Source organism: Phocoena sinus, chromosome 8 (assembly GCF_008692025.1).
Source record: "Phocoena sinus isolate mPhoSin1 chromosome 8, mPhoSin1.pri, whole genome shotgun sequence".
Taxonomy (NCBI): Eukaryota; Metazoa; Chordata; class Mammalia; order Artiodactyla; family Phocoenidae; genus Phocoena; species Phocoena sinus.
In genome coordinates this window covers 90,113,075-90,126,707 of record NC_045770.1, presented here as the reverse complement: position 1 = coordinate 90,126,707, position 13,633 = coordinate 90,113,075, and the positions used below count along the sequence as shown (strand labels likewise).

The 13,633-nt window shown below is 35.5% G+C and overlaps 1 pseudogene; it reads left to right on the top strand.

The window, feature by feature from the left end:
* LOC116758372 overlaps positions 1 to 13,412 on the top strand; it is a 174,970-nt pseudogene extending 161,558 nt beyond the window's left edge.
* Positions 13,413 to 13,633: the final 221 nt, after the last annotated feature.

Genomic DNA, 13,633 nt, shown 5'->3' with positions numbered 1-13,633 from the left:
GAGGAAATCAAAAAATACCTGGAGACAAATGACAATGAAAACAGGACGATCCAAAACCTATGGGATGCAGCAAAAGCAATTCTAAGAGGGAAGTTTATAACTATACAAGCCTACCTCAAGAAACAAGAGAAATCTCAATCTAACATTACACCTAAAGGAACTAGAGAAAGAAGAACAAACAAAACCCAATGTTAGCAGAAGGAAAGAAATCATAAAGATCAGAGCAGAAATAGAAACAAAGAAAACAATAGCAAAGATCAATAAAACTTAAAGCTGGTCTTTGAGAAGATAAACAAAACTGATAAACCTTTAGCCAGACTGAATAAGAAAAAGAGGGAGATGACTCAAATCAGTAAAATTAGAAATGAAAAAGGAGAAGTTACAACAGACACCACAGAAATACACAGCATCCTGAGAGACTACTACAAGCAACTCTATGCCAATAAAATGGACAACCTGGAAGAAATGGACAAATTCTTAGAAAGGTATAACCTTCCAAGACAGAACCAGGAAGAAATAGAAAATATGAACAGACCAATCACAAGTAATGAAATTGAAACTGTGATTAAAAACCTTCCAACAGAAAGAAGTCCAGGACCAGATGGCTTCACAGGTGAATTCACTCCCTAACACCATACACAAAAATAAACTCAAAATGGATTAGAGACCTAAATGTAAGACCAGACGCTATAAAACTCTTAGGGGAAAACATAGGAAGAACACACTTTGACATAAATCACAGCAAGCTCTTTTTTGATCCACCTCCTAGAGTAATGGAAATAAAAACAAAAATAAACAAATGGGTGAAACTTAAAAGCCTTTGCACAGCAAAGGAAACTACAAACAAGATGAAAAGACAACCCTCAGAATGGGAGAAAATATTTGCAAATGAATCAACGGACAAAGGATTAATCTCCAAACTATATAAACAGCTCATGCAACTCAACATTAGAAAAACAAACAACCCAATCCAAAAATGGGCAGAAGACCTAGATAGACATTTCTCCAAAGAAGACATACAGACGGTCAAGAAGCACATGGAAAGCTGCTCAACATCACTAATTATTAGAGAAATGCAAATCAAAACTTCAATGAGGTATCTCCTCACACCAGTCAGAGTGGGCATCATCAGAAAATCCAGAAACAACAAGTACTGGAGAGGGTATGGAGAAAAGGGAACCCTCTCACACTGTTGGTGGGAATGTAAATTGATACAGCCACTATGGCGAACAGTATGGAGGTTCTTTAAAAAACTAAAAATAGAATTACCATATGACCCAGCAATCTCACTACTGGGCATATACCCAGAGAAATCCATAATTCAAAAAGACACAAGCACCCCAATGTTCACTGCATCAATATTTACAATAGCCAGGACATGAAAGCAACCTCAATGCCCATCAACAGATGAATGGATAAAGAAGATATGGTACATATATACAATGGACTATTACTCAGCCATAAAAAGGAATGAAATTGAGTCATTTGTAGAGACGTGGATGGATCTAGAGACTGTCATACAGAGTGAAGTAAGTCAGAAAGAGAAAAACAAATATCGTATATTAACACATATATGTGTAACCTAGAAAAATGGTACAGATGAACCGGTTTGCAGGGCAGAAATTGAGACACAGATGTAGAGAACAAATGTATGGACACCAAGGGGGGAAAGTGGCTCGGGGTGGTGGTGGTGGTGTGATTAATTGGGAAATTGGGATTGACATATATACACTAATATGTATAAAATGGATAACTAATGAGAACCTGCTATTAAAAAAATAAATAAAATAAAATTAAAAAATTAAAAAAAAAGGGGGGGAATTCTCTGACAGTCCAGTGGTTAGGACTCCATGCTTTCATTGCCTAGGGCGCAGGTTCAGTCTCAGGTCTGGGAACTAAGATCCCGCCAGAGGTGTGTCACAGCCAAAAAAATAAAAATTGGGCCTACCTTGGTGGCACAGTGGTTAAGAATCAGCCTTCCAACACAGGTGACACGGATTCTAGCACCGGTCCAGGAAGATCCTACCTGCCATGGAGCAACTAAGCCCGTGTGCCACAACTACTGAGCCTGCGCTCTAGAGCCTGAGAGCACAACTACTGAAGCCCACGTGCCTAGAGCCTGTGCTCCGTAACAAGAGAATCCACCGCAATGAGAAGCCCGTGCACCGCAACTAGAGAAAGCCTGTGCACAGAGATGAAGACCCAACACAGCCAAAAATAAATAAATAAATTTATTTTAAAAATAATAAATGAATAAAAAATAAATATTAAAGGAGAAAAAGAATGCTTTAAATAAGTTTGGAAGCAACTAAGGAAGAAAAAAAGAAAACCTAGCAGAAAGGGCCCAAACTGAGAATTTAAGTATAAGATCTTTTAGTGAGTATCAAGGAGAGCCAGTCTTTAAGATCAAAAATATTTGTAAAAATATTAGCACGTGTCTTCATTTTTTTTTTTTTTTACTAAACTCTAGGGACAGTTTTGATCAGGAGTGGAGGGGTTCAAACAAAAATATGCAGTAATGCAGTAGTTTGTGAAAGATGAATTTGTCTCCCTTTATTTCTAATGAGGTCGGAGTCTTACCTTAAGACCTACCTTACCTAAAGTAAGTCATTGAATTCGACTTACTTTATTTTGTTTTTAAATAGCAAAAATAAAAAGATGTTTAACATCATTAGTCATTAGGAAAATGCAAATTAATGTCACAATAAAATACCACTTTATCTCCATGGCTAAAATTGAAAAGACTATCTATATCATGAATTGTCAAGGATGTGGAAAAATTGGAACTATTATGCAGGTGGGGATTTCAAATTATATCACCACCTTGGAAAACAGTTCAGCAGTTTCTTAAAAAGTTACGACATACAAAGGCCGTATCGCTGGGTGTTTCATGACAAATTTGCCCCAATGGTATTCAATTTTATAAATCTGACAGTTGACATGTTATCACTTTTGTATTACTCTGGTGAAACTCCTGAAGCCACCATTTGCTTTAGAAATTAAACATATCTTTTTTTTTTTTTTTTTAAGACTTGGGCATCTATTTCTTAAACATCTTAGTCTTTCCTGCCTATAAAAAAACATTATTATTCTTCAAAAGCCAGTTTGCATATTCCTTCCCTGTGAAGCCTTCCCTGATCTATTCTACATGGTATTAGTTTACTCAGACTGTTAAAACAAATGACCACAAACTTGTTGTCTTACAACAACAGGAATTTATTATCTCATAGTTCTGGAAGCTATACCTCTGAAATCAAGGTGTTGGCAGGGACCTGTCCTTTGTGAGGGTTTTAAAGACTCCTTCTTTGCCTCTTCCAATTTCTGGTGGTCTCAGGCATTCCTTACCTTGGGGCAGCAGAACTCCAATCTCAACTTCTGTCTTCACATGGCTGTCTTCTCCCTATGTGTGTCTCTTTCTCTCTAACCAAATTTTCTTCTTAAAAGAACACCAGTCGTACTGAAATTAGAGTCACTTTAACAAGTATGACTTTATCTTAACTAATTAAATCTCCAAAGACCCTATTTCCAAATAAGTTCACATTCTGAGGATCTGGGTGGACATGAATTTTTAGGAGATGCTATTCAACCCAGTAAAGTCCACCCTATGGCCACCAAAAATTCACATCCATCCTACGTGCAAGATATATTCATTCAATCCCAATATCCCAAAAGTCTTAATCTCTTTGAGCATTAACTCTATACCAAAATCTCACATACATATCAAATTAAAATTTTTCAAATTTCATTATCTAAGTACTCTAAATTTAAAAAGTTAATAATAATCTAAATCATCTACAGGTGAGATTCTGGATATGATTAATCCTGGGGGAAAATTTCTCACCATCTTTGTACCTGTGAAACTGGAAAAATTATCTGATTCCAAAGTACAAGTTATAGAACTGGCATGGGATAGACATTTGTATTTTGGACTGGAGAACATGAAAAGAATAAAGGAGTTACTGACCCAAAACATTTTTGGAATCCAGCAAAGTAAATTCCATTAGGTTTCACAATTTGGGAATAATTCTCTGGTTTGATCTCCCTTTGGATTTATGGAAGGTCTTTTTTTGGGTGTAAGGAGGCCTCAACAGCTCATCCTTTGGGCCTACAGAACTAAGTCCATTATTTGTGCCTTTGGGTCGACCTATCTGGCTTCTGCTTCTTCCCTCAAAGTAATTTTGCTTTTGCTTGAAGGGTAGCTCATGATTGTACCTGAATAGTTTTTTCAACTTGTTTCCTGCCTATAATCCTAGAAGACCAACAGCCTTCCTTCATTTCATGCTGTTTCTATCCCCTTCAGTTCAAGCTCACAGTGTTTCTGTTGATGAAACATTCTCAAAAATCTTGTCAGGTGGTGCACAGGCTTAGTTGCTCCACGGCATGTGGGATCTTCCCGGACCACGGCTCGAACCCGTGTCCCCTGCATTGGCAGGTGGATTCGTAACCACTGCGCCACCAGGGAAGCCCTGGGCCGTTTTGTTTGAGCACCTCTCAGAGAATTTATGGAAAGCGAGGTAACCCTCGCATGTTTTCAAGTGGGCATCTAACACCGTTGCCATTATGCAATCGTTGCAGGGGTTGGCATATTGTAAATAGTAACGTGTTAAAACAAAACGGGTCACATCATATTTTAAATATAATGCAGGAAGTATTAACACCGCCATGATTTGATACTAGGATGCATTTAAAAATACAAGAACAAGCTCTTCTTTAATAGACAGTTTACATGTTTCCTTTTTCTCTTTGTATTTTCATTCCCCTCCCTCCATGAATTGATGAGAACGTGAAAAAAAAACTTGTCAGTTTACCATGTATGTTGAAGGAATCCATACCATTAAACAAGAAGGTTCTTTAAAGATCGTGCCTGCATAGCCCATCTGTATTCCATAACCCACCACCCATGATCTGGGTGACTGTATGCATGTGTCACACACATAATCTCCTCAGCAAAAGTTACTAAGGCACAACCATGGACATGTTTCCCAAGCATTCTATCTCAATAGGGTGAAAATTTTCCAAATCATCAAGTACTGGTTCATTTTTACTTAACAGTTCTTTTCTCAATTTATCTTTTTGCTATAAACTAAATTAGCAAACAGGCCATCCATTCCAGAGCTTGGTGGGAATCTCCTTAGCTAAATATCCAAGTTCATAGCTTACAAGTTATACTTTCCACACAATACTAGAACTCGATTCAGTCAAGTTTTCTGCCACTATAACAAAGATCACTTGACATCTAATGTCCAGTAATAAGTTTCTTCTTTCCTTCTGAGACTTCACTAGAAACATCTTTAGTATTCATATTTCTACCTGTTGATTCTGTGAATGATGATATATGTAATTTAAGACAACAAAAGATTTCTCTAACTTACTGTTTATTCTTTACTCTTTCTGATCTCCCACCAGATTTGCCTCTAACATTCATATTTCTATAAACCGCCTTCTCAAGGCAATCTAAGATTTTTTAATCATGCTCCTCAAAATTTTTCCAGCCTTTCTAGCCAATTCCTAGCTACTTCCACATTTTTAGGTGTTTGTTAAATAGCTATACAACTTAGGGTACCAAGATCTGTATTTGTTTCTGAGGGTCACTGTAGGAATTACCAAAAATTAGGAGACTTACCACTAGAGAAATTTATTCTTTCACAGTTCTGGAGGCTAGAAGATATAAGCAAGGCCAGGTTCTGTCTCAAAGCTCTAAGGAAGAAAACTTTCTTGCCTCTTCCAGTTTCCAAAGGCCTCAGGCATTCCTTGACTTGGGACAGCATAACTCCAATTTCTACATCCTTCTTCAAAGGCTATCTTCCCTCTCTATGTCTCTGTATTCAAATTTCCCCCTCCATAATAAGGACATAAGTCACTGGATTTAGAGCCTATCCTAATCCAGTATGACCTCATCTTAACTAATTATATTTGCAGAGACTGTTTCCAAATAAGGTCACATTCTGAGTTTCCAGATGGACATGAGTTGGGGGGCAGGGAAGGGGCACTACACAACCTAGTACAAACACTAAACAAAATCAGCTCCCCTCATCTGAATGTTCTCATGATACCCTGTATCAAATTCTACTATAGAATGAACATATTATATGATAATTGTTTGTTTAACTATCTGTCTACTCTATAGAACAATAAGGATCATGAACGACAGATTTTATTTTTAATTTCTTACCTCATTGTATCCCCATTGTCTAGCGTAATGACTAAGACATGATCAATAAATGATTATTTAATGACTTACAAATGAATAAGCGCTCCATATATCCTAGAGCTAAAGTTAAATTGAACAAAATGGTTTACAGTCACTACTAAGGTTATATTGAACATATTTTAGTATCAAAGCCCTTGTTAGCTTTTCACATATTTGGTTTAAAAGATTGTCTTAAAAAAGTAAACACTAAAGTTGCATCTAAAGTGAATGACATTACAATAAAAAATAGAGATGTCTTGTTGTAGTAAAATTGTTTTACCTATGTCAAGTGCTTTTCTGTGGAAACAGAAGATCTCTTCAGCAACACGTTAAAGGCCAAAAATTTTTTTAAAGAGTAGAGTTGCAGTATTAAAAATTGCTCAAGCTATTTACATTTTTGTAAAATGGATCTCCAATTATATAAATTACAGACATTTGATTTTTTAGTCTTTTTCTCTCCATAGTGAACTTTTGCAGGAAAAAATTTACATCATCTAAATCTTGTTCACGCGTGTCCTTGCCCAGTCATTGGCTTGTTCACGTAAAAAAACTAAAACACTAACAAAAGCAACAAAATCTTAATAAAGAACTTACAGATCATCTCTTAAACCAATTTATTATTTCAGTGAGAAAGGAGGGTTTAGGGACTAGCAGTTCTTTTACTTAGCAGTTTATAGCATTGATTCTCCTAAGAACCATAAGTTAATAATGTGAGTTTTTAAGGGCTAATGGAAACAGTATACTTATCTGTGATAAATCTGTTCAGATTAATGTATCTTACTGAGTAAGAGTGTGGGGTTCTGTTATCAGACTGCATGCATGTTAAGCTTGTATCCCACATTCACTATCTCCGGAATCTTAGAAGACATGTTCTCTAAGACTCAATTTCTTCAACTGTAAAATCTGTATAAAAGCAGTACTTGGTTCATTTGGTTGATGGAATGGCTCAATGAAATCATCACTTTGCATAGTGCCTGTCACACAGAGGAGCTATTTTTCAGTTCCTTTTGTTTTTATTTCCCTCTTTTCATGATCAATCAGGCTTACTAAAATATTGCATTTACTTGCAATTAATAAGATTCTTATCAGCTGGTATTATCATACTTGATGGTGGAGTTTAATTGAGGTGGCAAAAGTGGTGATCTCATTCTGACCAAGTGCTGAGATAGGCAGATGCATAAGGTTTTGACAAAGAGAAAATAAGAAACAAAATTGAATGTTACTTAATAAACATATTTTAGTAGACTACATTTTTCTGGTAATAACTTGAAAAGAAACAAAAAAATACATCATCGGTGGAAATATTTGAGGTGGTAAAAACTTTTAACGTTTAATTCCTCAACCTTAGTCGTATGTGAGATAGTCTTTCTCTTTTTGTCCCATTCCCTCACTCCTTGTGCAGACAGAGGCATATATGCAATGGAGGCAACTTGTTGAATAATGAAATTCATTACAGTGGAGGGTGTGATCCAATTTGAAAGGATGAGAGTAGAGGAGCTGATAACTATGTCTCCACTTTTCATAGAGAATGTTACCTTGTTTGACTAGAAAATGTCAAATCCAATGGCTACTTCTCCAGACCACAATTAATGTAGTTATGTACAATAACAAGAACAAAAAAATCACAATTTTGCTTGTATATTAGTATTACATTAATATGAACTTTGTTTATCTGAGCCTATGAATTTTTGTTTTAGCTAGTGAACTTACTCAAATCAGGAGAGTTTAGCAGGAATTTGAAGAGATTTTTAAAGACATTTCCTCTAACTGGCTCTGTAGAGTATACCAGTTGTGAATATGTATGTACAAATGGAAATATGTATGTTTTCCCCTTTGGATATTTGTTTCTATCCTAATTACCAGAAAAGACACAAAAAGAAATTTGAACTAGTTATTCCAGCAGCCTATATTTAATTTCAAACTGTCAGAAAATATTTCTATACAACTTCTATTGTAACAGAAATAAGAAAGTGATAACTTTAAGAACATTCTAGTGTTTTCCCATTCTTCAAAAATAGTTTAGACTAAAAGACTAGTTCTTTCATAAGACATACCATGAGAGGGCTGAGAGTTACCATTCATGATCTTTAATAAAAATGTGTTTACATTTGCCAAGAAAGGAATTATTACAAGTTAATATTTCAATACAAGTTTCTAACATGGAATTATATCAACACAATTACTATAAGAGTATCTTCTATATCTTACTTTAAAGTTTTGTTGGCTAGAAATAGAATAAAAGCCTATAAGTGGAAAGTTTTCTGTGACATTGAATCAATGCTATTTTGGAAATCCTGTTTTGTTGTTGCTTTTTGTTGTGTTTTGTTTTTCTGGTGAGACAGGACAAGTTTCCTATATGTTCTGGCAATTAAAATTTCCCTACAAATAAAGCAAGAAGATTTGCTCCAGTGCAACTGGCTGTAGAACTGCATGCTCTTTCAATACAAGGAAAAAAATCCCCTTCCTACTTCACCTCCAGCAGTCCTCTTCACTTGGAAGCAGTGGCGAGTGTTCAGGTATACACAGAGTAGCTGAGTTATATAGCTCTCAAATCCCTTTATTTACCCCCTTTTAAAAAATTTATTTATTTATCTATTTATTTTTGGCTGTGTTGGATCTTCATTGCAGTACATGGGCTTCATTGCGGTGGCTTCTCTTGTGATGGAGCACAGGCTCTAGGCACATGGGCTTCAGTAGTTGTGGCACGTGGGCTCAGTAGTTGTGGCTTGTGGGCTCTAGAGCACAGGCTCAGGAGTTGTGGAACACGGGCTTAGTTGCTCCGCGGCATGTGGGTTCTTCCTGGACTAGGGATCAAACCTGTGTCCCCTGCATTGGCAGGCGGATTCTTAACCACTACACCACCAGGGAAGTCCCTATTTACCCCCTTGAAAAATGGTTTTCCTCTGGAAAAAGTTCATGAAAACTCATGGGAAGGAAAAGGTAAATTTTACTTAATTTTCCCACAAAACTCACAAATATTCCCTCTAGTTAAGACCACATTTCCAAGAAAATATGGTAGGTTGTATGGTATTATAGACTACAGAGACAAAACAGGGAATAAAGCCAAAACAATGAAAAAGTTAACTTCACTGAATTAATCAAGAAATTTGATTCAGATTTTGGGGTGGAGGTTGTATTATACTTGCTTTTACCAACAGTAGGTTATTATACAACTTTTGAGTCATAGTCTTTTAGTTCTCTCTCCCTACTTTGAAGAAGATCAAACTGGAAATGCCCTTAAGAATGAGAAGAGGATTTTTTTGGGCAGTTTAGAAGTATTGGGGTCCAGGGAGGCCACCCCAAAATGGCATACTTATTATTTTGAATTAAAGTGACTTAAGAAATGGCCAGTACAAGAGGGACACTCTGACCCTCTTTTCTGTCTCCCTAAAAACAGGAAATCTCCCATATGAAAGGTGCACTCCCTGCATCTAAAGGTAGAAGGATACCCTTGTCACCAAAGATAGGAAGATAGGGAATTTGGGGCTAAGTAGCCTATATAAACAAACCTGTTACTTATTTATTTCCTCAAGCCCAAACTCTATTCAGATTCTTCATTAATTGGGCACCCAAAACCTAGGTTTCTTTGCCCTATCAGTTGCTCACAAATTTATTGTTTCTTTGTCTAAAAAGTATAAAAGCTGCCTGCTTTGGCCACTTCTTAGGTCCCATTTCTATGGGACCTCCATGAACATGAATTGAAATGTATTTCTTTTTCTCCTGTTAATCTGTCTTGTGCCAAATTTTTTATTAGTCCAGCCACAAGAACTAAAGAGAAATTCTCCCCTCCCTGACAGAGAGTTAACTTTGCATGACTGTTCTAAACTTCTTGGTTTAAGTTGTGAGTGCCAAAAGTTCAAACTTTCTTTGAATAGGCTTCAATTTATATATTGTTCTTTTTTAAGACTAAGCCTCTTTATAAAAATTGATATCAAATTAAAGCAGAGTTTCCAAATACTAATAAATATTTTCACTTAGCTATGCTTTTATATGCTCATTTTAAATTGTATTTGGAAAAAACGGTTGGGTACTGTTGTCTTTTAATTGACTGGAAAGTTTCAAATCCCCCAGGTTTTAGTTTTTGATGAGCTGTGAAGAAGGCTTTTTAATGAGTCGGTGAGTGACATTGATTACCATTAAATCACATTAAGCAGAGGAAACAATGCTATTAACTTATAGTTTTCTAGATCCCATAATAGCTAATGCATAGGCAGTCTTAAAGATTAGCAATTCCCCAAGACACAGAGCAGCTAATAACTCACTCTGAAGAGTAATAGAAAAATATTCTTGGACATAATTTACTGATATCCTCAAACTTGGTTATAATCTAGACAAATTTTAGACATAATTAAAATGATGGTTTGATAATGATAAAAGTGATGTCACCTCCTGCTTAATTATCATAGCAAATGTTACCAAACAGAGAATGTATTGTAGATTTTCTACATCACAGGTAGTGTTGGATATGGTTTGTTTTAACTTTTATAGACATTCCCTTTCATTTTATTCCCTCAGCCATCTCTTCTATTTAAGCTAATAGCATTGGTACTTGCTCTCAAAGACAACATTCTAATGGAACATCCTGTCTTTGATCTCTCCATTTTATCTTGGCTTACATAGTATATTTAGCTTCACAGATTAATCTTCCTAAAGCACAGTTTGGGTAGATTGATTCCTTGCTTGATTATATTTCCCATTGCTTAGTAGAGAGAACTTAATTTTCTTAGTGGAGCATTCAAGAAACTTTACAATCTGAACCCTTTTTATTCCCAAACTTCTACCAGTCAACTTCATATATACTCTAGGTGAACTTCAACCATTCAGTTTCTGATAGGTTTCAGATGAGCTGAGCTCAGCACGCATTAAATATAGTACAATGTTTCTTCATCAGTGAGCAGCAAATAATTCAAAGGTATGTGGCCAAATTTTGCTGCATTTAAAAAATGTGTTTTGATATAACTAAAAATACTTGCAGTTATGATCAGGCCTGTTAGAGAGACTATTTAGCAGAGGTCATTCAAAGTGGGGTAGAACAGAATGTGATTTGCCATAAGACAGAGGTAAGAAATGTAATGTCAAACCACACCAAAGACAAATCCTTGCTCCCTGGGATCAATAATAATTGCTTTGTAAGTATATAAGAAAGCTTGGTCAGGGCAGTAAACAGTTCAACTCAAAAAGTAATACAATATTGAAGGACCACCAATTCAACAATGCAATAACTGTGGATACCTTTATAGACAATTTGGAATGCTGTTACAGTGTATGGTGATTGTGCTCTCTTTATTATTCTCTCATATGATGTTTTTATGAGACTTTTAATCACTTTACATGTGCTACTAAAAAAATATCTAGTATTCTAAAATGGCCTACAAATGCAAAATATGTGTACCAATGCTTTTAACTAATCCCTTTTTCCTGGAAAGTCTTACCTCTACTCTTCCACCCCCAATCCCCACCTTGACTTCTCATCCTTCAAAGTGTTCTGCCTCAAAATTGCTTTCTTCATTAGCTACTCATCTTCTGTTTCTGTAATATTGTGGTAGAACCTCCTTGTGGAGGCACTTCTCTCATTTTTCCTACTTTGTTTTAACATCCTCTGTTTTTCTTTCCTTCTTTAATAGTGTTGAAACTTCTTAGGGGTAAGGTTTTGTCATAATCATATGTACTTCTGAATTTTCAATATTCTTCATATTTTATGACACCCATTGGGTCTTTGAAAAATATTTGTTGAATAAATGGTTGAATTAAGTATGAATGAGTGGACATCTTTTTTATAAAAGGAAAATAAATATATAATGTTTATTTTGAAAAGACTAATATTAAATTGCCCTAAGTATAGACATAACCCTTGTTTATTTATCTAATGTCAATTAGATATTTAAATGATTGATTTAATTATTTTAGGTCTTCTTTGCCTAATAGGTCATAATGTTAGTTTTACCAGAGATGCGGGCATTCTTCTCAATTTTCTAAATGTGCTATGTTATTTTATCCATTCCATATTCATTATAATTGGGAAAGATAGATTTTTTATTTTAAAGCATATTTTTGACATTTTAATTAATGATAAATTTTTGAAAACTCTTTGATACCATCAGTATTTAGTATAATTATGGATTTCATGTCCCCTCCAAATTTTTAAGTGGGATTTTTTAATCTCCATTATCAACTTTTTCTCAGATAGTTTTGCAGAAATGCTCTGTGTTAACTTTGATTTCATTTACTCTTAATGATAATTCCTTGTTTTCATATCCTAACTATACGCTTTTGAGCATGCTTGCTACTATTTTCCTCTCTCTTTTTTTTTTTTTTTGTCCTTGAGATTGATGTTTCATCTTAAAGCAGGGATTGTTAAGTAGAAAATTATTCTACTACTTACAGTTATAGCCACTGCATTTATAGGCTATGTACTACCATGAGGACAAATGTCATTCTGAGGGGCAAGAGTCATTACAAACCTACTCTCAGCAATCCCATATATTGGTACCGCTCTTGTCGAATGGATCTGAGGTGGCTTTTCCGTAGATAAAGCAACACTCACATGATTCTTCGCTTTTCGTTTTATCCTCCCCTTCATCATTACAGCACTAACAGCTGTCCACCTACTATTTCTCCATGAAACAGGATCCAACAACCCTACAGGAATCGCATCTGACATAGACAAAATTCCATTCCACCCTTATTACACAATTAAAGACATCCTAGGCACTCTACTACTAATCCTAGTCTCACTAATACTAGTCCTATTTTCACCCGACTTGCTAGGAGACCCTGACAACTACACCCCAGCAAACCCACTCAACACACCACTGCATATTAAACCAGAGTGATATTTTCTATTCGCATATGCAATTCTACGATCAATTCCCAAAAAACTAGGAGGAGTTTTAGCCCTATTACTTTCAATCCTAATTCTAGCATTTATCCCAATACTTCACACATTCGAACAACGAAGTGTAACATTCCGACCCCTTAGCCAATTCTTATTTTGTGTGCTAGTGGAAAACCTACTAATACTAACATGGATTGGTGGACAAACTGTAGAACATCCTTCATCATTACTGGACAACTCGCATCTATTTTATACTTCCTTTTAATTCTAGTACTAATACCAGTAAATAGCATCATTGAAAACAATCTCCCGAAAAGAAGAGTCTTTGTAATATATCATATTACCCTGGTTTGTAATCTAGAAAAGGAGAACAACACACCTCCCTAAGACTCAAGGAAGAAGCCCCGAGCTTCACCGCCAGCACCCAAACCTGAAATTCTACTTAAACTATTCCCTGAAATTATAAGACATTTACAGAATTGTTAAGTACTATATCAGTATCAAAACAGCCCATTTTATCATAAACTATTATGTACATAGTACATACCTGTATTACCACATTAATAAGTATATACATTTATACGTACATTACATTATATATATAATTG